General features: G+C 42.5%; 1 pseudogene; it reads left to right on the forward strand.

Annotated features, from left to right (window-relative positions):
* Positions 1-10,601: 10,601 nt before the first annotated feature.
* Positions 10,602-10,719, forward strand: LOC122812551 (annotated as a pseudogene).
* The last annotated feature ends 207 nt before the right edge of the window (positions 10,720-10,926 follow it).

The following is a 10,926-nucleotide window of genomic DNA, read 5'->3' on the forward strand; positions in this document are numbered from 1 at the left end:
CAAAAGACAGCCTCCATCTGTGTACTTCTCTGATGTCAGATTGAGATAAAGCAGAAAAAAAAACAAATACAGCATAACAAAATTCAACCTGTAACTGTCATATATAAGTAGAATGCCTCTTTACTTTTCATCAAAAGATAGCAACCTGCATATGTGTCTGATCTTTGATTGTGAGGAAAGTGAAACAAAATCATAGCAGTAATGTTTCCAACGTGTTACTCCTAGACTGTACACTGCTTCTATACAAGCTATAGTAAAACTATGCATGCCGTTGAAGTTTGTGAAGAAGGTTACAGGAATAATGACTACATTGTCCCCAGACCAACAACAAAATATATAGCAACCTTTGTATGCCTCTGAAGTTTGGGAAGAAAATTAAGAAAATAACGACATCTTGCCCAGCTCCTCTCACAAACTGCAGTGACCTTCTGTGTATACCTCTGAGCAGGGCAGCTTTTAGACTAGGTGGGGTTCAGGGTAGAGGCCTGTGTCAAAATCCACTTATACAGCTTTGGCCTGTGGGGGGCAGCTCTGAAAGTCTGTATATTCAGTAATGCATTTTATGCCTTATATGTGTATTTATTGCTTTTGTTAATTGATATCGGTGGAGTCCCGGGAAGAAAAGCTCCATTTCATACAAGCTAAGATTAGAATATTTTATTTCTTAGACATAGAAACAAAGTTCTGTTCTGTCGTGCACTGTTTCGGGAACACTTGAAATTACATAGTTTAGTACTGAGATTATAATTCAGGTTTACTTATTTTGTGCAGAAATTACAGTGCAGATATATTTGTTTATATATATTTGGTCAAAGTCATATAAATAATGTAAGTAAATATATACAGGAAATAAATTATGTTGTTCTCTTATATGTAAACCAATATGCTACATCTACATTCTTTTTTATTCAAGCATGGGATGGCATGGTTGGTCACTAGGTGACAAATAGTCAGTTTTGAGTTATTAAGGTTGTTAGCCTGAATATACGTTTAGGTTTATTGGAGTTGTGGAAGAGGTATGAGATTACTGTGGTGATAGTAGGGTGTTTGAAGAAGGTGAATTTGAATGAAAAGTGGTGAATAAAAGGGAGGAGGCAATAACTGAGGATGGAGAGTATGGAATGTATTAGGCAAGGAGTAAGTAGGTAAGTATGTCTAACAGTGGTGTAAGGAAGTAACTTAACCAGGGTTTGAGCAAGAGCAGTGTCAGGAATCCATGAGGTATTTTTTTTAATTCTGTTTTGAAGGTTGCAGTATGTTTGATCTGCCTGAGTATTAGAGGGGTAGAGTTCCAGATTTTAGAGATATGTAAAGAGTACAGAACATACTTGGAGACATTTCTCAATAGATTGAAGGTGGCTATTTGGCTGTTAAAGTGGTAAAGCATATTTTAGGCTAGGGCAGTTTTGGGGTTTGTAGATGAAGTTATATAGTATGATTAGTTGTGAGGCAGTTAGGTAGTGAGGTAGTTCAGGCAAGTGTAGCTGCTTGAGGGCTACACAGTGGCGAGTTCTATGAGACATATTGGTAACAAACCTTGCTATTTTGTTCACTGTTAGAACATATTTTTGAGGCAGATTGCAGGTTCAGAATTATAGGTGCAACATATAGTAGTGTTGGCAGTAGGAGAGTTGATGCTATTTTTTTTTTCTCATCAGATGTGAGGAATGGCTTGCCTCTGCAGAGGGCACTGAGTTCCTGACAGTATTTTTTTAACTACGTCAGTGAAGTGATCAAATTTCAGATTATCATCTAGGTAACTCCTAGAAGCTTTTAGAGGTTATTATATCAATTCTGGTATTGTTACAGGATGTTAGACTGAAAAAGGATTTTTCTGAGGTGAATTATTTAGGGGTGAATTGTAAGAGTTTAGATTTTTTTTTTTTGTATTTAGGAATAGATGTTCTTCGTGTTTCACTGTTGCAGTAATCACACTTGGGTTATCTGCCTGCAGGTAACCCTCAGTCAGCCTAAATACCAGAGACTTAATATTTCTGCGTCGATTGCTGTCGCTCCAGGACTGATGTCAGGTCGTCAGGGGTATAAAAACAGGCAGTCAACGCCATTACATCAGTCTTTCTTGCCGAGGAGCCCAAAGCAGAAGCAGTTTGCATGAGTGCCGGTCGGCCGCTACCTGAGTTTTCGTTTCAGAATTGAATCATCCTGAAGTCTTCTAAAGCTAAGTACCCCATTGGTGATCCTTTTTTCTTGCTCTAACCAATGTCAGAAAAAGTTAATTGTCTCGCCTGTGGAAAGCAAATACTACACCGAGATTTCCATTCTCATCGCGTCACCTGTTTAGGCCCAGACCACAACATACCTCGCTGTCAGTTTTGTGCTTTGTTCAACACCCGAGATACTCGTCGTTGGGCCCTTTTTGTCACTAAATACTTTAGCTCGCGATCTCTGTATTCCAAAATGGCTTCGGTAAGCCATCTAACTAGCGATCTTCCAAAAAAAGTAAGGATAAAGACAGAGACAGACCGCACAGGTCCAAAACTGCCGATGACGCTTCCATTAAGCTAGTTACCAGTTCACTGGTACTCAGTGAGGCTCTTTTGCAGCCCCTGATGCCTGCTTCGATGGATTCACTGGCTGCTACTGAAACCTGTTCAGAGTCTGGTATGCCGCGAGATTCTTCTTTGACTACAGAACCTGCGGATGTCTCTACCTTGGATGGTCTGGAGCTGCTGTGCAGGCGCCGGCTTCTGAGGAAGTTCTTCGCACTACCGTTATTCGGTAGAAACTGACGACTTCTTTCGTGTCTTTAGTTCTGTCTAAAACTACTGAGTTTCTAAAGCCAAGAGTACAAGCTATGCCTAAAAACCAGATGACCCAAACTCAAGCACCTGCTTCCTTGCCACAACATCAAATGCTTAAAATGGCAGAAGACCTAATTATGCTGATTAGGGGAAGACAGCCTTCCCCTGCTAAGAGAAAAAGAGATTTTTCTCCAGCAGCTGAGGTTTCTGAATATGAAGACATGTCTTTATCTGCTTATGAGGATTCAGATGTAGAGGAATCCATTCCCTCTGTTTCTCCTCCAGAGGATTTTTCTTGTGGTGAAACCCTACTTACTTTAAAAGAGCATTTCCACTGGGAATGCCAAGACTCTCCTCAGTCCAAAAGAGACTCAGACAATTTTTAGACTTACCACAACATAGACCTTTAGCAATACCCCCAGTTCAGGATGTTGCGGATGATATCTTTATGGAATCCAGTCTAACTCCTGATACTTTACCCCCCGCCCCTAGGAAGCCAGACAGGTACTACAGAGTTCCTGACTCTCACAAATTTCTTTTCAAAAATTCTACTGCTGACCCAGAGGTCATCTCCCAGGGGCCTAAAGGTATAAAAGCAACTACAGCTAAGAATCCCATCCCTTCGGACAGGGATTCCAGAGCTTTAGACAGATGGGGTAAAAAAGTATACACCTCTGCAACTCTCGCCATTAGGGCATTAAATTGCCAGTTTCACATGCTGAAGTACCAGCAACATATTATGGAACTTATTAAGCAAAAATTAGCTACCTTTACAGACTGTGCAGAAAATAAGGAATTACAAGAGCTTATGCATTCTGCAAGCCAAGTCAGCAAGCATACTTTGCAATGTGGCTTTGATGCCCTAGAAGCTTCTTGCAGGGCAGCAGTCACTGGTTCTGTACTGAGAAGGCATGCTTGGCTTAAGGAGCAGACCTTGCCAGACCGTGTCAAATCAAAATTACTAGACGCTCCTTTGAACAAGGACAATCTGGAACCAAAGCAGAAGAGGTTCTTAAAAAGATGGAAGAAAAAGCTAAATCTATGCAGACAGTCAAAGATTTCTTGCAAGTACAGCCTCCTAGATTCAGTAGGCATTGCCACTCGAAGTATTGGTCTTTTCCAGCTCCCTCAAGGCCATCTCAAACTAGACCCAGGGGAAACAGACCCCTCAGACTACAGTCACCGGGTATGCAGAGATCTAAGCAGTGGAGTGCCTCTACTTCAAAAACAGGGAGTGCTAAGCCCCCCCTTTTACGGAAAGAATTCACAATGACTTCTCAACTCCACTCCTCACCTCTGCCCAACTGCTCGTGCCCCTAGAAGGAAAACGTGCCCATCATGCAAAAAAATGATCTTCCATCACCAAAGACCGATGGGTCCTCAACATTGTATCCCAGGGGAACAAATTTTACTTCCACTCACTGCCAACCCCAAAAGGGGTCCGAGACCTTCCTCCAAACCAGAAGGCAGAGGCACAAAACCAAGTTCAATCCCTGCTCTCCATAAGGGCAATTCAGCGTGTTCCTGCAGAACAGATAGGTCAAGGGTTCTATTCCAGACTTTTCCTGGTATCCAGAAAAGAGGGCACTTGGTGCCCAATCCTAGATCTTTCCATTCTAAACACCTTCCTGGTGGTACCAAAATTCAGAATGCTCACCCTGCAGTAGCTTCTTCCTATGCTGGCCAAAGATGCCTGGTTAGCCACCCTAGACCTAAAAGAAGCCTATCTGCACATCCCTATCAGGGACTCATGCAGGAAATACCAACGCTTCAAGGCAGGATCTATGCATTATCAGTTCTCTGCATGTACCTTTGGCTTATCCACTGCTCCCAGAGTATTCACAAAATGCCTAGCTCCAGCCATTGCCTACTGCAGACAGAGAAAAATTCAAATTTACCCATACTTGGATGACTGCCTGATTCAGGCAGACAGTCAGGAAATGTTGTTGCAGCACCTGACATTTGTAAAGAACCTTCTAAACCTCCCTGGGGTACACTATCAACAAAAATAAATCAAAACTAGTCCCCAGTCAACAGATTGTATTCCTGGGAGCACGCTTGGACACAGCATCCCAGATGGCATTCCTTACTCCAGAAAAACAAGCCTATCTGACAGGCTACTTCACTCAAATGGCCCCAGCTATCTGCAAGGAAAATCCTGCAAGCCCTAGGGTTCATGGCCTCTTGCATCCTACTAATTCCATATGCCAGACTGCATATGAGGGAACTTCAATGGTACTTAAAAAGTCTTTGGTGCCAACATTCGCCTGACCTGGAAACTGTCATTCTTATCATACATGGTCTAAGGACAGAGTTTCTTTGGTGGGCGGCAGCATGTAACCACAACAAGGGACTTCCCTATACTCGACCCCACGCCACCCAGACCCTAACCACAGATGCATCAGGCTATGCCTGGGGGGCACACCTGGACGGCAAGTGCATTCAGGGCCACTGGAGCCCAAGTCAAATTCATCTGCACATCAACCAAAAAGAGATGCTAGCTGTTCAGCATGCTGTAACAGCTTTCAGATCCCTACTGTCACCAGGACCCTTGCTAATAAAAACAGACAACACCACAGTTATGTGGTACATCAAGAAGTAGGGGGGAACCCATTCTTACCCACTTTGCAGGCTTTGGACATGCAGGTCCATCTGCAAGCTTAATTCCTGCCAGGTAAACAAAACTCACTGCCAGATGACTTAAGCAGTCACATGAGTGGCAGTTAGAGCCCAGCACCTTCAGCCTTCTAATCCAGAAACGGGGGACCCCAGAGGTGGATCTCTTAGCCTCCTCCTGCAATCACCAGCTCAGCAAACTCTGCACCAGTACACCTCACAGCAGGGCCTGGAAAGTGGATGCCCTATCCTTCCAGTGGGAAAACCTCTCAATCTATGCATTTCTCCCTCTGCCCCTTCTCTCAAGAATATTAGTCAAGATAAGATAGGACAGACCAAGGACAATTCTGATTGCCCCGGACTGGCCATGCCAGCACTGGTACCCACTACTGCGCAGCCTATCACTGGTGCCACCCTGGCACCTAACCCAGAGCCCAACCCTCCTCACTGAGCAGGGGGACAGATCTTGCATCCGCAACTGCAAACCCTGAATCTTGCAGTCTGGCTTATTCCTTGAATTCTCCCCCAGTGACCAGCCTAAGCAAGCAGGTGCTGGATGTCATTCTCGAAGCCAGAAGACCCAGTACAAAGAAATCCTATGCTGATAAGTGGAAAAGGTATTGCTCCTGGATTCAGTCTAAAAGAGAAGACACAGCACTGCCCTCCTTACCTCTAATCCTGGATTACTTAGCAGATCTACTCCACAGAGGCCTATCCTTCTCTTCCATTAAGATCCATGCCTCTGCCATCTTGGCTCATTACAACACTGAGCCACCTCTCTTCTCTCACCCTCTCATCAAACAGTTCCTGAGAGGGGCAAACAACTTAAAGCTACGAAGGAGAGCACCCACCCCTGCTTGGGACCTTAACTTTGTACTGGAAAAGTTCACGCTGCCCCCCCCCCCCCTTGAGCCTGCAGCATCAGCAGCGTTAAAATTCCTCTCTTGGAAAACAGCCTTGCTTCTGGCCATCACTTCAGCTAGAAGAGTGTCTTAGCTACAAGCACTTATGGCTATGGAACCCTTCATTATTTTTCATGCTGACAGGGTCTCCCTCAGGACTAATCCTTACTTTATGCCTAAAGTGGTGTCCAGTGTGGCTCTCAACCAGTCTATACATTTCCCAACCTTCTTCCCTAATCTTCAAAATAAAGGGGAAAGGATCCTGCACTCCTTTGAAGTGCACAGACAGCTCAGATACTACCTGGATAGGACTAAGCCCTTCAGGAAGTTTGACCAGTTACTCCTCAGGTTTGCACCAGGGGCAGAGGGCAAGGCCATTTCAAAACAGACAGTTTCCAAATGGATAGCACACTGTATCCATTTCTGCTACAAACACCATGGGAAACCAACCCCTCAGGGGGTCAGAACACATTTCACTAGGGCAACTTCTACCTCTACAGCATTCCTCAGGGGTGTCCCTACCAGGGACATTCTGGAAGCTGATACCTGGAGTTCTGTAACACACATTCACCAAGCATTAACACCTGCCTATCTTTTCCAAATCCAGGGCGGGTTTTGCTACAGCAGTCCTGCAGGGCATACTAGCCAGCCCAAACTCTTCTTGACTGCCTCCACCCTTTCTTTAGCTTTGGAATCAACCCAAGTGTGATGACTGCAACAGTGAAACACGAAGAACATAGTATCGTTGTGTACACTTACCATAAATGTAGATGTTCGAGTGTATTCACTGTTGCAGTCCTAGTTTCCCTCCCTCCAGCCCCTTTCTCTCTCTCTCTCTCTCTCTCTCTCTCCTCTCTGTGTATTACTCACCCCTTACAGGGGTGTTGGTATTGGTATTCACTTTTTACTGGTGGTGATTTTCCCACCATAGCTTAGCTCCCTATTGGGGGGGGGGGGGCTCCTGACATTTGGGAACAGAAAAACTGATGTAATGGCATCGGCTGCCTTTTTTAATACCCCTGACGACCTGACGTCAGTCCTGGAGTGACAGCAACCGACGCAGAAATACTAAGTCTCTGGTATTCGGGCCGACTGAGGGATACCTCCAGGCAGATAACCCAAGTATGATGATTGCAAAAGTGAATACACTCAAACATCTACATTTATGGTAAGTGCACACAACTGTACTTTGTGCATCAGTCAGTCAGGATTTTATGCATGTGAAAGACCACTGTTTTTTGTTGCAGTTCATACATATTTTGGCAGGGCATATAAAGGTGACATTTTCAGTTTATTAGATTATTGTAACTAATTTGCAGATTAAGTGAATGTCATTTATAAATATTTTGAAGAATAAGGGACCAAGGATAAATCCTTTGGAAACTCCTACTGGTACAGGGTCTAAAAGAGAAGATATCACTTTGCCATTTGACAGCCTGTTTTGGACAAGTAACTATCAAACCAGGCAGGAGATGTGGGGTGAAATCCTGGAATATGTATTTTATGAATTAGTTTTTGGTGTGAGACTGCATTGAAGGCTTTGGAGAGGTCCAGAAATACTACTGACACTGTGTTACTTGGATTTCTGCTTTGATTTATGGTTATTGTAAAGCTAAGGAGAGTAGTTGTGTTACTGTGGTGGGGCAGAACTCTTGTTGTGTTGGTGTGAATACATTGTTTTTGAGTGATAAAAGTGAGCAGTTATGAACGGATGCATTTATAATATTTTTTGATAGTGGGAATACTATAGCTGTTGGTGTATATTTAGTAAAGTCTGCTGCCTTTGTGTAGGGGTAAGATGAAGGATTTATTCCAGGTTTCAAGGACATAACTTTCTTTCAGATATCAGTTTATTAGAACAGAAACTGGATATACCGCACCTGCTGCTGTTTTTATGTATTGGCTTGGAGGTTGTCAGGGGATAAGTTAGAAGGCTTTAGCTGATGTAGTAGCTTTTTCATGATTGTAGAGAATATGGATTTGAAGGCGAGGATATTTGGATTGGGTGAGTGGGTGGGGTAGTGCTTTGGTAGTGAAAGGTAGTGAGTGGAGGGAGGTTGCTGAGGGGTTAGGGTGGGTTGAGGATTGGGGATGAGCATTAATGGATTAGGAGGGTGGTTACTGACTCAATAACATAAGTGGGTATTAAATTGGACTGCAGTGGATTTGATGAATGTAAATGTTGTTGGTATTGCTTGCTTAACATGACCAGGGTTTATTAGATGATTTACTGATAACGAGAACAACTTTGAATTATTATAAAGTGAGGTCTGCAGGTTTGAGTAATAGGATTTTTGTCTGATCAGATTTGTTGATTGGTATAATTTCTCAGCTATTTATATTTTTATAGCTTTAACTCAGATTTGTTTCGGTTCCAGCTTTTCCAGGTTTTGTCACTTTGTACCATGATTTTTTGGTTTCCCTACTTAGCCATGGGGTTGAGTTTGGTTTAACCCTTTTTTCCTTAGAAGGGAATGAGAATTGAGTATATTTTGAGAAAGTAGAGTTAAAAATTTTACAATGTCATGTAGCTGTAGTGACTGTAATCCATGCCAGTGTATGCTTTTAATTGGGATGTTTTTTGAGTAGATGTTCATTCTCTAATTGCATAGGTAGGGAAGTGATCAATTAAGCTATCTGGGAGAATGTTGGAGTGGATAATGTTATTTGTAGTGCTGCTGAATATCCAGCCTTTGCTCACTATGCTTATTATGTCTTGTTTAAGTGGAGTTGACCAGGCTGTATATATAAACATGGGTGTAGCAAGCAAATTGCATTTTGTACTCACAAGCTCTTAGTGCTACTCCCTTTGGATACCTGGGACTTAAAATGGACACATTTCTCAAAGTGCTGCCCCCAAGCTCTTAATAAATGCAGGTTACATTTTCAGTTGTTTCCCCTAAAAGTATTAAAAATATTGTTTTTAGATTAGCAATATTGCACCTATTCTTAAAGGCACTCAGACAGTTGTAGATATAATATGACCTGAAAAAAGTCATGTTGATGTGATCCTCAGAAAAAAATGTACTCAGTAGAGTACAAACAGTATGCCTAGCTACACCCATAAAGGTGTATAGCACATTGGTAGAGTTGCTATCTACTGTTTGTCAGACAGTGTTCATATCTCCTGATGGGTCTACCTGAAAACATTGAAAGCCCACAATGTCGAAGACGAAATCGTCTTGATGAAAGCATCAAAACCTCCAGGGAATGACCAGATTATCAAATCTATTCCCACGGTAAGTAACCTGTTGGCCAACTGTAGTGCGATCTCAGAATTGGTATACTTAGTTAAGGGGCCTGTGATGGCATAGCCCCCCACCTGGGTGGGTTTGGGATGGTACTGTTTTGTTTTCGTTAGTTGTGGTATGAGTGGTTACTTGCCCTGGGAATGGATTTGATGATCCGTTTGTTCGCTGAAGTCAGGTTTCAATGCTTTTGTCTCGATGGTTTGGTCTTCAATATTGTGGGCTTTCAATGTTTTGAAGTAGACTCCTCCTGATATGATGGTTTCTTGAGGGATATTTGTTGAGGTCCAAGAGTGAAAATCTTCAGGTATAAGCAACATTTGTATAATAACAAGTTTTGTACAGCTGAATAAATAGCAGTATTGTAGGGAGATGGCATTTCCCAGAAGAAATGGCTCCATGACCCCATCATGGGTATCGAAGGCTGGAGACTGGAGTGATAGAGTGGTGGTGGGTGTATCAGAAATGTTCTCAACTCTAAATTGAATTTGGTCAATAAAATTAAATGCAATGCATCTTAAATAAAGAAAAAGCTGCAGTCAGTCACTGTGTCCTGATTCATCTGGAACATTATGGTGACTGTTAATGTCAGAATAGATTTACAGTCTTCTAAATGAAGAATAGCACTGTTTATAGAAAGGACAGACCTATGCTGTTATTTTTACTGTGAGGTAATGTCATCCGGGGTAGTTTCAGAACACACTGAGGGAGCTTATAGGATGCACAGGTTAGATTTGCAGTTTTCCATAAATTTATGCCTCAGTAACCTTAGTGTCCCAGAGTCGTGTACACCACCTTTCAAGCTATTCAAAGTATATTGCTTATTACTGCTACATATAACTTAGATGTGATGAAACTCTGACGAGGGCGAAGTGCTCATATCTTGTTTTAACTTAATAAACCATGGTTTAAATAAGCAATACCAGCTTGAATCTTGTTTTCTTTTTTTAATAAGAATGCAAAATGGTATTTGACTCTGATCTTACAAAAAAATTTTACAGCAGTCTATTTTAGTAATTTCAATGCTGATATCAAGAGTAATCATTCCCATACAACTAGTTTTTCTTGTTTTGTTTTTAATGTGTGTGTGTGTGTGTGTGTGTGTGTGTGTGTGTGTGTGTGTGTGTTTACACACACACACACACACACACACACACACACACACACACACACACACACACACACACACATATATATATATATATATAGGTTCATAGGTTGGTACTGGGCTATCTGCCCGAAGGCATATATTAGCCCAGCCACATTGTGCGGTATTCACCTCCCCTTTAGTAGTTCCCTAGACCTTTGTACTAGCAGCTAGTACCCTTGGCCCCTATCTAGTAGTGCTGTTGGTGTGCTCCCCGGTGTGAACTTTCTGTTACCCATCCACTCATCAAG

The sequence above is a fragment of the Protopterus annectens genome, chromosome 9.part0, assembly GCF_019279795.1.
Source record: "Protopterus annectens isolate FY-2018-M chromosome 9.part0, PAN1.0, whole genome shotgun sequence".
Lineage (NCBI taxonomy): Eukaryota > Metazoa > Chordata > Ceratodontiformes > Protopteridae > Protopterus > Protopterus annectens.